Source organism: Columba livia, chromosome 4, assembly GCF_036013475.1.
Source record: "Columba livia isolate bColLiv1 breed racing homer chromosome 4, bColLiv1.pat.W.v2, whole genome shotgun sequence".
Classification (NCBI taxonomy): Eukaryota; Metazoa; Chordata; class Aves; order Columbiformes; family Columbidae; genus Columba; species Columba livia.
The window spans coordinates 48,528,111-48,545,152 of record NC_088605.1 but is presented as its reverse complement, the minus strand read 5'-3'; the positions used below and the strand labels follow the sequence as shown (position 1 = coordinate 48,545,152).

Genomic DNA, 17,042 nt, shown 5'->3' with positions numbered 1-17,042 from the left:
GTAAGGTATTAATTACAATGGGGTTTTTTTTAATAGTTAAAGTTTGTTTACTCTTGTCTGTCTTCACAGAGGTGTGCCACTGAAACAACCCCTCTTCATGCTGCATCAGCCACATCAAGATTTCTAGATAGCTCAGTTCTGGCCTATGGAAAAAGAACACAAAAGGAAAAGGATACAACTGATTATGAATGAAGGTACATGCTGAAGTGGCACAGGTAAATTATGGCGGAGTAAGTATCCAGCACTGTCAGAAGAGGGCAGCTTCTTAGAGGCCCTTAAAATCTCTGAGACATTGCCTTTAAGGGCAGCAGTAGGTGTCCTTGCTGACACGGTGACAGAAATTCAGCATCTCACCTGGGCAGTGGAGAGAAGGTGGCTCTTCTCCATGTGCTCAGGTCTCTGGGGGTAAGGTTGGGGCTGGGTGCAAGTCTAGACCCTCTTGACTTTCTGCTAATGCTTCTGTGGTGCAGCATGTTCTACATATAAAACACGTGTTCACTTCGAAAATGCGTCCATTGGTGTGGAAATCTGCTCACGCTGTAATCCAACACAGACACTGGACAGCAGATTGGGTTGGATTTTGGAAAAAAGCTAGTTGCTGTTCATATACACAATGGAAACAGAGGTCTCTTGGAAACAGGAGCATTTATCTGGGTCCTTAAACAGAAGCTGTGGGTCACTAATAGGAAATGGGGTGCTGTGGGCAGTGCCTGGAGAGTAAGGAGAGCAAGGTAAAGACATCCAGACAATTACAGTTTTACATTGGCATCATGTAGAATGGAAAACCCAACAGTCTGAAAGGCTACAACACTGATTCTGTAGCACATTCACAGAATCACAGAATGTTAGGGATTGGAAGGGACCTCAAAGGATCATCTAGTCCAATCCCCATGACAGAGCAGGAACACCTAGATGATGTTACACAGGAAGGAGTGCAGGCAGGTTTTTAATGTCTCTAGAGAAGGAGTTTCTTCTCATGCATAAGTGGAACCTCCTGTGTTCCAGTTTTTATCCATTACCCCTCATCCTATCATTGGTTGTCACTGAGAAGAGCCTGGCTCCATCCTCGTGACACTCACCCTTTATATATTCCTAAATATTAATGAGGTCACCCATCAGTCTCCTCTTCTCCAGGCTAAAGAGAGCCAGTTCCCTCAGCCTTTCCTCATTAGAGAGATGCTCCACTCCCTTAATCATCTTCGTGGCTCTGCGCTGGACTCTCTCCAGCAGTTCCCTGTCCTTCTTGAACTGAGAGGCCCAGAACTGGACACTATTCCAGATGCGGTCTCACCAGGGCAGAGTAGAGGGGGAGGAGAACATCTGTCAACCTACTAACCACCTCCCTTCTTATACACCCCAGGATACCATTGGCCTTCCTGGCCACAAGGGCACAGTGCTCACTCATGGTCATCCTGCTGTCCACCAGGACACCCAGGTCTCTTTCCCCTACACTGCTCTCTAACAAGTCATTCTCCAACTTATACTGGAACATGGTGTTGTTCGTGCCCAGATGCAAGACTCTACACTTGCCCTTGTTATATTTCATTAAATTTTTCCCCGCCCAACTCTCCAGCCTGTCCAGGTCTCACTGGATGGCAGCACAGCCTTCTGTCATGTCAGCCACTCCTCCCAGCTTGGTGTCATCAGCCAACTTGCTGACAGGGCACTCTATTCCCTCATCCAAGTCGTTGATGAATATATTGAATAATCCTGTTCCCATTACTGACCCTTGAGGGACTCCCCTAGATACAGGCCTCCAACTAGACTCTGCCCCATTGACCACGACTCTCCGGCTTCTTTCCTTCAGCCGGTTCAACCTGATCATCCAGACCACACTTCCTCAGTTTAGCTGTGAGGATGCTGTGGGAGACTGTGTCAAATGCTTTACTGAAGTCAAGGTAGACCACATCCACTGCTCTGACAACATCTGGCCACGTCATTATGTCCTCATAAAAGGCTGGTCAAGCACAACTTCCCCTTGGTGAAGCCATGTTGACTGCCCCTAATGACCCTCTTATCCTTGATATGCATTGAGATAGCACCGAGGATAAGTTGTTCCATCACTTTCCAAGGGATGGAGGTGAGGCTGACCGGTCTATACTTACCCAGGTCCTCCTTCTTGCCCTTTTTGAAGACTGGAGTGACATTTGCTTTCCTCCAGTCCTCAGGCACCTCTGCCATTTACCACGACTTAGCAAAGATGATGGGGAGTGGCTTAGCAATAACTTCAGCCACCACCCTCAGCACCCGCAGGTGCATCCCATCTGGACCCATGGATTTATGGATTTCCAGATTGCCTAATTGCTCCATAACCCAGTCCTCATCAACCAAGGCAGACTCCTCAATTGTCTTGACTTCCTTTGGGGCCTCAGTGGTAGGGGGCTCCTCAGGACAGCATCCGGTAGTGTAGACAGAGACAAAGAAAGCATTCGGTAACTCTGCCTTCTGTCACCAGTGCACCCACCTTGTTCATCTGTGGGCCTGCATTGCCTCTGGTGCTAGTTTTATCTGCCATGTATTTCCAAAAGTTCTTTCTGTTGTTCTTGACTCCTCTCGCCAGGTTTAGTTCTAAGGAAGCCTTAGCTTTCCTAGTTGCCTCCCTACATCCTCTGACAGCAGCCTTGTATTCTTCCCAAGTGGCCAGCTCCTCCTTCCATGATCTATAAACTCTCCTCTTCCACTTGCGCTTACTCAGGAGTTCCCTGTTTAACCACACAGGTCTCCTGGCTCCCTTCCTTGACTTCCTATGTGTCGGGATGCTCTGTTCTTGAGCTTGGTAAAAGCAGTCTCTGAATGCTAGCCAACTATCTTGGGCCCCTTTTCCTTCAAGCAGCCTTGCCCATGGGATTTCCCCCAGCAATTGTTTGAAAAGGTCAAAGTTTGCCCTGCTAAAGTCCAGGGTTCCCATTCTGCTTGGTATTCTGCTCCTGCCACATGAGGTCCTGAACTCCATCATTTCATGGTCGCTGCAATCACGACAGCCCTCAACCTTTACTGCTTCAACCAGACCCTCCTTGTTAGTGAGGATGAGATCCAGCAGTGTACCTCTCCTAATCGGCCCCTCCACCATTTGCATCAGGAAGTTATAATCAATGCACTGGAGGAACCTCCTGGACTGTGGCTGGCTGGCTGAGTAGTCCTTCCAGCAAACATCAGGGTAGTTAAAATCCCCCACAACAACCAGGGCCTGTGACTGTGAGGCTGCTCTCAGGCTGCCTGTAGAAGGCCTCATCAACTTCCTCACCCTGATCTGGTGGCCTGTAATAGACACCCACAACAGTATTACCCCTGCCAGCCTGCCCCTTAATTCTCACCCATAGACTCTCAACTCACTCAACTCAATACATTGTAGTTGCTCTGTCAGGTAAAGAGCAACTCCACCACCTGGCCTGGCTGGCCTGTCTTTCCTGAAAAGGGCATAGCCATCCATGACCACATTCCAGTCCTTTGAGCTGTCCCACCATGTCTTTGTAACTGCCACCAGATCATAATCTCCTGAACAAACACAGGTTTCTAACTCCTCCTGCTTATTCCCCATGCTGTGTGCATTGGTGTCCAGGTATTTCAGGGAGTGAGCTGAGTACACTGATTTCACCCTAGGGGGATGGGAAGCCTCCCGGTCTTCATCAATACTAGAGTGCTGCCCCACTGGTGCAAGCCCAGCTTACAACCCCATCTGCCTTCAAATCTAGTTTAAAGCTCTCCAAATGACTCCTGCTAATTCCTGTCCTAGCATCCTTTAGCCCCTTCAAGATAATCCTTTCCCATGTATTACTGTCTGGGCTGGTGTCTTATAAAACCAGGCATTATCAAAGAATCCAAAGCCCTGTCCGTAGCACCAGTTTTGTAGCCAATCATATATGGACTGAATTTTTCTATTCCATCCCACATCATCACCCGAAATTGGAAGGAGGGAAGAGAAAATAACTTGCACCCCAGACTCTTTCACCATCCATCCCAATGCCTTAAAATCTTTCTTCATTCCCCTCAAACTACGGGACGCAGCTTCCTCCCCACCTGTCTGGAAGATCAGCAGTGGGTAGTAGTCTGTTGGGTACACCAGACTGGGGAGTGCCCTGGTGATGTCCCTGATCCGGGCTTCAGGTAGACTACACACTTCCTACGATAAGGGTCAACTCTGCATATTTGGCCCTTTGCCCCTCTCTGTAGGGAATTGCCTACTACAATTACCCTTCTTTCTTTCTTATCGGAGGCAGTCTTGAGGTGTGGAGTCAACTGCCTCTTCCTATGTGACCTTGTAGGCAGGCCTTGCACCACATCATCACGTACCTCTTCTTCAAGATCCAGGGCCTCAAACCTATTAAAGAGGGGAACCTGGGGAAGCAAAGCAGGTAGGGAGGGGGGTTGCCCATGGTGCCAAACTGGAACTTGCTTCCAACCCTCATATTTTTGGTCCCCTACCTCTGCCCGACAGGACAGGGGGTCCGTCACCTTTTGGGGGGTGTCTCCCTGGGACCTTTCTGACTGGAATGGTAGGGAGTTACTCCACCAGTTGATCTCCTTTTCATACTCCCTGAGGGACATCAGTGTCTCAACCTCCTCAAGTTTCACGACCACGCGGAGCAGATCTTACACCTGCTCACACCTCACTCAGGTGGAATGCTGGCTGCCCTCCCCTGGCAGCAGCAGGCTCTGGCACTCCCTGCAGCCAGAAAACTGAACAGCCATGGTTCGGGGCAGGGCCTCCGTCTGGGTTGCCACAGTCTTTTTGTGACAAGCTGTCTTTCTGGAGGAGACCATGGTTAGCAGCAGTCTGGGACACTGGCAATAGGTGAGAGGGTGCATCAAGCAAAAAGTTACAACCTCTGCGCCCTGCTGCATGAGCTGCCACACTCGCTTTCGCAGCACAATGTGGGTGGTACTCACTCGCTTCACAAGCTGGTTGCCCCTCCCAGCGCAGGGTGGGCAGATGCATCACTGCCCTCTCGGAAGCTTTTTCAAGGTGAGGGGCGGGGGTGTGATCAACTACTTTATGCTGATGATATCCTACCGTTAATTAAACACTCGCATGCTTCCCCTCCTGCTTATAATGAATATTGCTCTCTGAGTACAAAGTTATCATTGCACAAAATTAATGACCCTGAGACTGCAGTGATGCAGCTTTCTGGAGTTTGCCCTTCAGCCCTGCTCACCTCATGGAATCTTAAGTGGACACTCAAAATATAATACAAATACTTAGGGACTGATAGTAACAAAGCCCCAGACAATGTAATAAAAAATAATTTAAATCCAATTATCAATTATAGGAAAGAATTTGAAGAGGTAGCTAGAGCTAAATAAAAGCAAACATGCGTGATTCAGTAGGCCAGATTCTGCCTTCATTTGCAGTCCCATCAGGTTGTTAAAGTAGAAAAGAGAACAATCATGTAAGTCAGCACCCTCGGAGTCATAGTCATAAATGATCTCATGACAGTATTTCCTACTGGCAGCAACAGTTGTGCATGTTTTGAGCTTACTTTGAACATGAGTGTACATGAAGAGCTGTAAATATGAGAAGTTATTACAATTATAACAATTATATTCCCAACCCACACATTAAAGAAACAGACATACAGATAGAAATGCTTTACTGACTACAGATACTGAGCTGTTTTTTTAAGTGTTCATGGTGGATCACACAGGTGCCACACTCAGCACTACAGAATTTGCCAAAACCTAAACTGTACTGCCAAGTTCATGTTTACCCATAGCCCAGGCTTCTGATGCTCTAAACCAGCAAGTTTCCTTACAAGCCAGCATAGAACTTCCTGAATAGCTACAATAAATACCATAGGTTTCAGGTGACAGAAATCTCAGGATGTGAGGATGAATTAAAGATGCCATAGGAGACATTTGAAAAGTACTTAGAGCTCTCAGGATGAGAAATGTTAATATTCTCTCTAAATATAATATAATTGGTCCAGTTTTGTGCACCAAAAACATGTGGATTTTTATGGGTTTTTTACTTCCAAAAGGGATCATTTTTGAATGGAAATGGCTGTAGTTTAGGTAAGCTTGTCCTGCCTCACACTGTAAACTAGTATTACTGTTAAGCAAAGGTTGCATTTCAGCAGTTGCTTGAATAGAAATACCTTTCTGAAAAGCTTGTGAAATCCTTTGTGATTAAAGGAATTATATACATGTAAATTAATTATTTTTTGAGTCGCTTGAAAAATTAAATCATGACAGACAGTCTTATTCAGTTTTCTAAACTGTATGATTTTTGGCCATTCACAATGTTCTGTGGAATTAATTCGATCTCTGTAAAGAGCCAGAGAAGATCCAGTCCAACAAATGTTCTCAGATATTTCCAGTCTATTGTGGGATTAACCAGGTGGGACAACATATCAGAAATTATCTTGCTGGGGAAATGCTCAATGCCACCTACCAAACCAGAAAGCCATATGTTCTAGAGAAAACAATGATATGGATTTACCATAGGATGGAGGGTTGCAAATAAAAGGTGTCTAAGAAATAACAATCTAGGCAGCAACAGGGAAAACCAAGGAGCTCTTGCTGTTGTGAGCATGTGATCGATACTGTACATTAAGCGCTATGAAGAGGGTATCGTCCTGCTATAAATCATTTCAGTTGGAAGAGACCCTCAAAATCGTCAAGTCCAACCATAACCTAACCTAACTCTAGCACTGAACCATGTCCATAAGAACCTTGTCTAAACGTCTTTTAAACACCTTCAGGGATGGTGACTCTACCACTTCCCTGGGCAGCCTGTTCCAATGCCTGACAACCCTTTCCATGAAGAATTTTTTTCTAATATCCAATCTAAACCTCCCCTGGCACAACTTGAGGCTATTTCCTCATGTCCTATCACTTGCTACTTGGGAGAAGAGACCAACACCCTCCATGCTACAACCTCCTTTCAGGTGATTGTAGACAGTGATAATGTCTCCCCTCAGCCTCCTTTTCTCCAGTCTAAACAGCCACAGTTCCCTCAACCACTCCTCATAAGACTTGGGCTCCAGGCCCCTCACCAGTTTTGTTGCTCTCCTCTGCACACTCTCTTGGATTTCAATGTCCTTCTTATGACAAGGGGCCCAAAAGTGAACAGAGTATTCAAAGTGGGGCCTCACTGGTGCCGAGTACAGTGGCACAATCAATGTCCCTGCATATGACAACCCCACAGTTCACACCATGTGTCTGAGGGTGTTGTCCAGTCTCTTCTTGAACACCGTCAAGCTTGGGGCCGTGACACCTCCCTGGGGAGCCTGTTCCAGTGCTCCACCATCCTCTGGGTGAAGAACCTGGGTGAAGAACTCCCCAGGCGCATCTTCCTGCCATCCCCTCAGGTCCTGTCATTGGTCACCAGGCCCTCCCTTCTCCCCTTGTGAGGAAGCTGTGATGAGGTCTCCCCTTAGTCTACTCTTCTCCGGGCTGAACAAAATAAGTGACTTTAGCTGCTCCTCATACGGCTTCCCTTCCAAACCCTTCACCAACTTTGTAGCCCTCTGATGGACACTCTCCAGTAGCTTAATATCCTTTCATCCTGCGGCACCCAGAACGGCACACGGTGCTCTAGACGAGGCCACACCAGTGCAGAGCAGAGCAGGACAATCACCTCCCTTGCCTGGCTGACAATGCTGTGCTTGATGCACCCCAGGACACGGTTGGCCCTCTTGTCTGCCAGGGCACACTGTTGGCTCATGTTCAACTTGCTGTCAACCAGAACCCCAAATCCATCTCTGCAAAGCTGCTTTCCAGCATCTCATCCCCCAGACTATATGTACAGCCGGGGTTGCCATGTCCCAGGTGCAGCACTTGTCCTTGTTGAACTTCATGTGGTTGGTGATTGCCCAGTTCTGCAATTTGTCCAGATCCCTCTGCAGGACCTCTCTGCCCTCGAGAGTGCCAACATTAGATTTATTAGTTTACATATATTGTCTGGTTATTAACCATTTAATAATAAGTAAATAGACAAAGTGATGTGTAAGTGGAACGTGTGACATTGTGCCTGGGGGCATGGTCTCAAGAAACCCTACCTGCAGGGTTGGGGTGATGTCACGGGTGAGTAATTTAGGGTTCTGCTCACTGCAGAACAATGTTTAGATATCTCAAAGAGAAGTGCAAATTAAAAGAGTTTGGTGGCGGGTTCACTCTATTATTTACTACATGGGGGAAATATGCCAAGCTGCATCTTGCAGACTTCAGTACAGGCTCTGGGGACTGTTATGGAGGAACAAAACCATTTGGCTTCTGTAAGGGAGGTGTGTATCCTTGGGGGTCAAGGCCTGTCCCCTGTGGCTAGTTTTGGGGCTCAAAACCAAAGATTACTTAAGGCCTGCATTTTCTGTACTTGAAAATGGAAACTAAGTCCTGCATTTTCCAGACTTGAAAACAGGCTCATGGTTCTGGTTTGGGGACTTGAAGATGGAGATTTTAGGACTGGAGCAGAGACCAAGCCCTGTGTGTTTGGGCTCAGAAATGGAGACCAAGTCAGCTGATTCTGGAGTCAAACTGAGGGGCACAACCAAACAGCATCTTCAAGTTCACATGTCACACAATGCTTGCCATATTTATTAGCTAAGTACTAAATGTTTCATAATTAGGCAATATTTTTAAACTACCAGTTCATGATTTTTTAAATATTAGTAAATGGATTATTCAACAAACACTCAATATTAAACTATGATGCAATCAAGTGACAGCAGCAATTGGCTTACACTGATGTCAAGAGCTCCTGGTGCTGCGGTGAGCAGGAGCCACGTTCTCACCCCCAGGAAGGTGGCAGAAGCTGGGCAGGTGCAGGCAGCACCCAGCAGCCACCCAGCCCTGGTCTCTCTCCTCGGCATCAGCCAGGGGTGGCCTCAGGAGCAGGAGCTGGCCTGGGGTTCATCCCTGGGGAGTCAGGCCCCAGGCACTGCTCTGGGTCCCTCCGGCTCCTGCTGGTGTTGGGGGCAGCTCTTACTCCTCAGCTTTTCAGTTTGCAGATTCAAGTTAAAATCTGAGACTAAGACTAAGACTTCTTGAGTACAGTAATATACTGGTGCACAGGAGCTTCAGGGAGGTGCAGACTGTAAAGAGTGCAAATCACTGCTCACATACAGAGTGTAGCTAAGAGGGAGAAGCTGAATATGCAAGTGGAAGGCATCAAAGCTCCTGTGCAAATACTAATTAGTAATGCTGGACTGCTGCAGAGGCTAATCACAAAATTAAGAAGCAGATAAAGGCCCAGGAAGCCCAGCTGAAATAGGAAAGGACTGTAAGTTAAGGGAACTAATCGTATCTTTAGCTGAAGAAAAAAAAAAACAAACCAAAATAACAAAAAAACCCAAACCAACAACACAGAGACCAAAATCAAACAAACAAACAAAATCCCCACCAACCCAAAACCTAATATGAAACACAAGGAATGAGAGAGGGCTGTCCGAATCATGAAGCAAGTAAATACACTGCCAAAGAGTTCATACTTCAGGAATAAAGGGGATTAAAAAGTGATTCCTCAAATCTCCACCAGCTGCTGGGAAAAGGCTCCAAATCCAAGGACCTTGATGACCTTGGTAGGGCTCCCTGGTCTGTTGTACAGGCTGATCCTCTAAAACAGGGGTATCAAACTCATTTTCACTGGGGACCACATCAGCCACATAAATGTAGGAGCAGTTACATTTATACAGTCCTAAAATTACATTTGGCCCTTTGAAGGCGACCACAAGAGTGATGTGGTCTCCGGTGAAAATAAGTTTGACACCCCTGCTCTTGGGTGTCATAGAATTAATTCAATAATTATTAATAATTAAATAAATTATTAATTTATAATTAATTATAAATTATAATTATAATTATTATATATTATTATATATAATATAATTATAAAATTATAATTAATAAAATTAAATAAATTATTAATAATTAAATAAATAATTAATTAAAAAAACTGTCATAGAATTAAATGAGAAGATATGTTTATAAATATGAAAAATGAACATGGACCTGAAGAATATAAAATAATAAAGAAGAGCCAATGTGATTGTTGTAGACAGATTATAGCTTGCAAATTGATTGGATGTGAGTTTGTGGTCACATTAGAACTGTATATCCCATATGAACTAACCCTCCTAGTCTGTGACAGCTGCTGCCAAAGTTTCTTGGAGAAACCAGATGATCATGGCTTAAAAATGTAGCTGAACCGAGTGCTGGAGCTGCTGACTCCAGTCATGTTCTTTCAAGGAACTGTGTGTGAGTATAGGAGAAATCTGAGAGGGAAGAATAATGAATAGTAAAATGGTGACTCTCACAGTGGTGGGGCCATGGGACCACTGTCTGCTACTGCAATGATACTGGCAAAGACAGCAAAAACATATCATCCATAGCCTTTACTCACAGACCATGGAGTAGAAGACCTCCCCTGAGCACAGGAGGATGGGGCCAAAAGAAGCAAAGAGGTGTCCCTTAACCTACAAGCTGGAACATGCCTACTGGGAAGGCTTGCCAGTTTGGAAAGCTGTTCTGCAGTAAAGTGTTTGCCACAATGAGAAGCACAAAATCATGCAGATAAACAAATGAGAAGAGTCACCCCATGCCTAACAGACATGAGGACCTGGCTCACAGCAGAGATAGGTTTGGTGCACACCTAGCATTGCTACAACACCGTCTGTGAGTTAAATGGAGACCATGCAATCATAGGTGCTGATCAACCATTTTCACTAAGGAGTTGTGGACTCAAACTAGCTGCCATCCTTAAAAGCAGGAAGGACCAGCCAGCTGCCAGTGCCTCCCTGTTGATTAAATACCCGTCCATGCACCCTGAGCTACCTCGGACTGCTGGCACTGAGGTTTGTAATAAACCCTGCAGAGAAAAGTCTTTTCAGAGCACTAAGAGGAAAGGAACCTCTATAAACAGAAACCATAGCCGATCACATGATTTCCTAAAGAAGAAAAGTTGAGGAGAGCTTTAAACTAGATTCGAAGGGGGAGGGGGTTGTAAGCTGGGTTTGCACCAGTGCGGCACCAGTTTACACCAGTATTGATGAAGACCGGGAGGTGAAATCAGTGTACTCAGCTCACTCCCTGAAATGCCTGGACACCAATGCACACAGCATGGGGAATAAGCAGGAGGAGTTAGAAACCTGTGTTTGTTCGGGAGATTATGATCTGGTGGCAGTTACAAAGACATGGTGGGACAGCTCACAGGACTGGAATGTGGTCATGGATGGCTATGCCCTTTTCAGGAAAGACAGGCCAGCCAGGCATGGTGGTGGAGTTGCTCTTTATGTGACAGAGCAACTACAATGTACTGAGTTGAGCGGCACCCTCCTGTGCCATTTAATGTTCCCTGACCTGAGTGCTTCGCCAGCATCACCACACACAAATGTCTGGGCCTGGCATCAATGCTTCCTCCTCCCTATCCTTTGCTTTCAAGCCTCTGACTAGCTAATGTGCAAATTTCATTTTCTCCTGTTCTACCTCTACAGGCACATGGGGTGATAGAAAGACAGATGACACTACGCACAACAATAGAAGGAGGTAAAACCAGAAAGAGTACATAGCAATGTTCATTCTCCCCATTTACAGACAATTTTGCTTCTCATCAAGCCCTGGTAGCTGTCTTGAATGTGGCATCACTGCTCCCCTGCTTGTATTTCTAACAACCACAACACTGACCACTGACACCTGGAATTGCTTTTGAGGCATAACCTTCCCGTCAAAAACAGGAGGCTGTGTGCCTCTTTGTGGAACAGTACAGGGGAGGGAAGTATCGGTGTTGTGCCTCTGTGCTGCCTCTGTCTTTAGTAATCTGCTCTTATTCACTGCCAAAAGCAGAAGGCTGCTTGTCTAATGCATTTCTAGACCACAAATTACCAGTCTGGGATACAACTCCCCTGCCTTGGCTTTACTTGGCTAACATCCCCTTCACACCATTGGTACCAGCTACTTCTTACTGTAAAGATGTTAAATTGCTTGCAGAGCTCACCAGCAGGGTGCTCTTCTGCTCACCTAACTAGCTGTGGAATCTGCTGCTCCTGCTGCAGACCACAAAAAAAAGACAGCTTTCAGTGCCAACAGCATGGCTACATTTTTCCAAATACTGACTGGCCTGGCCAGTGAGGGTGGTGAAACACTATCCCAGGTTGCCCAGAGAGGTGGTAGATGCCCCATCCCTGAAGACATCCCAGGCCAGGCTGGCCAGTGCTCTGAGCAACCTGACCTGGGTGAAGATGTTCCTGCTCATAGCAGGGGGTTGGACTAGACAAGCTTTGAATGTCCCTTCCAACCCAAACTATTATATGATTCTATGGTTTACAGAAGATGAGTTAAATCTGCATGTCTAACATTTACCAGTTAGGATATCTACATACATGTCATACTCTATATCTACTCTATACATGCTGTCTACTGAGAGATCCCTCAGCAATCTGACAGAGATGCACTTCAACAGTGACACACCTGATCTAAATAAAATAAATGCACATAAAACTAATCTAATGCATGTACAAGACCAATTAGCATGACAGCAATTTTCAATCATCATAGCTTTATAGTGTTGTTTACTTGTTTAATGCTTTTAAAAACATAATGGTGTAATTAGTAAACTTCAGCTTTCATTAGTACATGAAGGAAAACATCAAAGATGCTAACAAGTAACTAAGACTTAAGTCAATGATCAAAGTGTCCTAATGGTAAAAATTGTACACTGAATTGTGTGAGAAATGAAATTGTTTTTTCTGGTCTTTCTATGAATCATGGATAGCAAAATGAGGGGAAAAAAATACACGACTTACTGCACTGCAGGGATTATTAGTCCCCTCTGAGGCCACCTCTGACTGTCACGTACTCTATTTTACAAGAATTAAAACATTATTATAGCCACATGGTACTGATAAATACTTTGTAACTAAGAGACATCCCTTTCCTACCCTGACTATTTCCCACACTGGAAATGACCTCTGTTGCTGACACACACCATGTGCATCAGCATTTGCTAAGTTAGGAATACAGAGATTTCCGTCAGGGGCCAGCCAGCACAGAAAACCCTTCCTGGCCAAAACAAACCATTGGTAAAGGCAGATGCCTTGCAAAAAGGGGCTTTGATACCCAGTGGGCATGGGGACGCTCCACTATTTGGCATCACCACTGCTGCCATGAACATTGTTTCAGCATTTCTCCTGTCTAGATGTGCCATCATTTTGCCTGCATGAAGCTGCACAAGCCATCTCCTGCCCATCCATCCCCTGAGAAGCCTGCACCAGACATGCTGGGAAGCTGCTGTACACACATGTGCTGCTTTCACTGACAGTTTTAGTAACTCCTTGCATAACAGAAAAAAAAAAAAAAAATTACACTTAAATGTGCAGGGTCCCAGGGGAGTGTAGGGTAGAAGCCAGCTGATTTCACAGGCAGAAATAAAAGCCAGGGTATACAGGTGCCAGGATAACAGCACAGAGGTGCCAACTAGGTGACAATCCCTTTGCAGGGCTCCTGTGCCCAACGGCTCACTATCCTGCCCCCTCTTCTGCAGGGGAAAACTGATTTAGTTTCAAACACAATAAATTTAGATTCCAAAACAGCTCTGCTCCTCCTCCCCTGCCTTTGGTGTGAGGAAGGGAGAAGCTGTTGAGCCTGAAGCAGAGCTTCCTGCGTTTTGATCCAACTCTACATCTGTATATGCGATGCCATTTCTTCTGACTCTTTCTGAATACCAAGTTTCCTCCTCAGGAACTAAGGCCAAGAAACGTGTTTAATCTTTTATATTGGCCACAGTGACAACTTCTTGTTAAATATTTCATATTGTTGTACTGATAAAGAACATAAGACAAAACTTGGCATGAACACTGTCCAGAGTACCATCTGCTTAAAAACACTCAGGAGAATGTGGAAGGAAACAAGTAGGTCTGTGGCTGGAAACAAAAAAAAATTTAAGGTAAGCAGGTCAAGCTTGTAAAGAAGTGCTTGATAACAAAGAAAATCCAAACATTTGTATTAATGATCAGTCCTGCTTGTTTCACAAGAACCCCCTCAATATACATACTTAGTGATTTGCTGCTATTCTTCTTTTAAAATTAATGTGCTGTCATCTTTTTTAACAAGGCACTCAGCTCCAGAGGGCTGAGGTGTGGACAAATGCATGCTTTGATTTAGCAGCCGGACCAGCCAAGGCACAGACGCATTGGGTGGCAGCTTTGCAGCAGTCCTTTGCAGCGGTGGAGTGGAAGTTGGGAGCCACATGGTGCCATTACCAAGAGTGTTTCCTTGTTAGCACACTGCAATGATTCAAGGTAGATGTGGACACTCAAAACAGCCTCTGTGGCTCCAGCATCAATGGGAACCCAACATGCAAATGGCTGCCCCATGACAAGGGGGACCCATGGTCAAGCCAACACAAAGCTCTGGGGATGCAAACCTCTTGCTGCCATTCTCTTTCGCAGGGATATCTCCTATAAAGAAAGCCCAGGGACTTGCTTTCATCAGCGCTGTTCTCAGATGCTCCATGGTGACATTCAAGGCTACAGCCATCCTGGGATGATTATGATTTATCCCAGCCCCTATGCCTGAGTGTGCCACCTGCCAGACTCTGACTCGGTGCTTCGACACGGCTCTGCCACACCACATTGATCCTCGCTGGCTCCGCTTCCTTCACATCCCTCAGCATCAAAAAAGCACAGCTTCTAAGAGAAAGTCAGTCAGAAAGCTTAAAGATCTGAAAGCAAGGAGAAAGCAACCACTAAGCAACTAATTGAAAAACTATTGGCAGGCCAGGCCAGAGCATTGTCGCTGGCTTTAATGATAAATGATAATAGGGCCAGTCAATTCTATAGAGAAGGCTAATACAAACAGACCCTCTAGAGTGAAAGCAAAAAATGAGGCATACTATTATCCTAAATGGATTAATTAACTAGAAAGAGAACATTAAAGAACAGGATGTTATTAGCGTGCAGCCAATAGCCTGCTCCAAGCGTGAAACTGGTGAATGCAGGTAGCCAGAAATGCAGTGCACAAACATGGAAACAGATAGCAGAAAAATATTTCAGAAATGGCAATTATCTCCTTGCTCTGGTCGCAGAGGAGCTGCTGGCTCTGGGGACCATGGGGCTCCAGGACTTAGCTGGGAGCTTTCTGTTCACAGACAGCTGAAGGTCAAAGGCAGAACTTGGCCAAATCATGGGGAGACTTTTCCCCCTACCCACAAAATGTAACTGCCTGGTAGGAAGCTTCACGGCTTGTGCTGAGGAATTACTTTAGAGATGTAGCAGGAAGTTATTAAAGTTTCAGAGAGAAACACTTTGAAAAATGAGTAAATGTCACATCTTATTCCCTATTAAAGAGTTTTCCTGGTGATAATAATGCTGCTTTTCCCAACAGCAGTTTGTCAATTGTATGTTTCCCATAAAGAAAAATGTTTACCTTTTAGAAATACTGAGCAAAGCTCCATGCTAGATACACGTAACAAATAATGCACATAAACACAGAATTTACTCAGAGAAACCTCAGTCGTGTTGTCTGCACAGCTGATACAACAGCTATAAAAATACATAAGTTTGGGGGGTTACCCATCCTTCTCTACAAGAAGGAAAGAAGGATATATTTTCTCCCATGAAGAAAGAAGAAAAAATATTTCCCAAGGAAAAAAGGTTTCTTTAGTTCATGCCCGACTTCATTTGGGTAAACACTCCAGAAGCAGGGGTTGTCCACAAAAGGCCTGATTCTCCTCATGCTGACGCTGAAGTGAACAGAGAATATGGCTGTGGACCTCCAGAGACATTTGAAACTGGGACAGAGCAGAATTTAGCCCCAAAGCCTCCATTTCTAGCACACTCAAACAGGAGAGGATGGGGCTGCCCAAGTGCGAGGTCTGTGCAAGTTTTATTCCTGATGTGGGAGGAGTCGCAACAATGCAGAAACCGGGGACTTTTTTCTATGAATAAACTCAGTGTAACAGGCACAACCTATGTTAACAGCAGAGTGATGTCATTATAATGCAGGGAATAATATTAATATTTGTCCTGGAGTATGGTAGCATTTCTAACAGGCTCTTGGGGATTCTACTTCTATTAATGGAGATGAAGCAGTTTCTTTGCATCATCTTTTCTTGCCCAGTGCTTCTCAGCTGGAACTGGACTCTGCAATGCAGAGCCAGAGGGAAAAACATGCATTATGTTTCTCAAAAATGTAAGGAAAAAAAAATACCTCTAATTCTCATACAGCTGTCTTCTTTCCAAAATGAAGTGAAAACTTACTCATATGAAACATGGACACTTTAAAAACAGTATGCTGCCATAGCCTATCATCATTATTATTACAACAGTTTTAGCAGAAATCAGGACCCTCCTTGATGACAGACAGCCTGCATGGCCTTTATGGACAAACAGATACAGACACGCATATGTTTTTTAATATAGATGTAACTTGAAACATAGACGCCACAGTAAAAATACCTAGAGACTTTACCACATGTCAAAGCAATATATCACCCAGGTTGTTTTAATCTTGTCTTTAATTCTCTTTTTACCTTCCACAGAATTTATGAAAAGACTGCAGAGATGCACAGTATCTCATCAGATATTTATTTATTAATTTAAAATATTAATATGGGAGAATCCCAGTACAATATTGCCAAGAAGGAAGTACCAGGCAGAAGCAAAAATGTACTGCAAACAGGTAGACACAGCTGTACATAACATCTTTCTGGGTTTTATTTCCCCACTTCTTTGAAGCCAGCTGTGTGATGATTAGAAACGATGCACACCAGGATGCAGACAGAGACGCACAGGCACAGAGTTCTTTTTAGCAGCGAGAGCAGCACCAGGCAGAGCTGAGCTCTCTTTTATTAACAGTTCTCAATTTATATGTTTACAAATACAGGGCTGGACCAAGAGGTTAGCCAGTTTTTTCAAAAAATGTTATTCTAAACACACCACACTCATGTTGTGATTGTTTTCAGTCACGTTCCCATACAAATCTTGTGGGCATCGTTCTAACCCACTCATTCACATGCCCAGGCCCAATATTCACACCTCATACATATGGGAGCAGTTTTCCGACCCGAGATATCATTCTCACTGGGCTGGGCTATCACTTCTTACACTCATAAA

General features: G+C 44.9%; 1 long non-coding RNA gene across 4 annotated transcripts in view; it reads left to right on the top strand.

The window, feature by feature from the left end:
* LOC110365103 (uncharacterized) overlaps nt 1-6,147 on the top strand; it is a 49,942-nt gene extending 43,795 nt beyond the window's left edge. For all 4 annotated transcript variants that reach the window (XR_010472310.1, XR_010472312.1, XR_010472309.1 and 1 more), the window contains one exon: nt 70-6,147. This is a non-coding gene — a long non-coding RNA (uncharacterized LOC110365103). The remainder of the gene's footprint in view (nt 1-69) is intronic.
* Nucleotides 6,148-17,042: the final 10,895 nt, after the last annotated feature.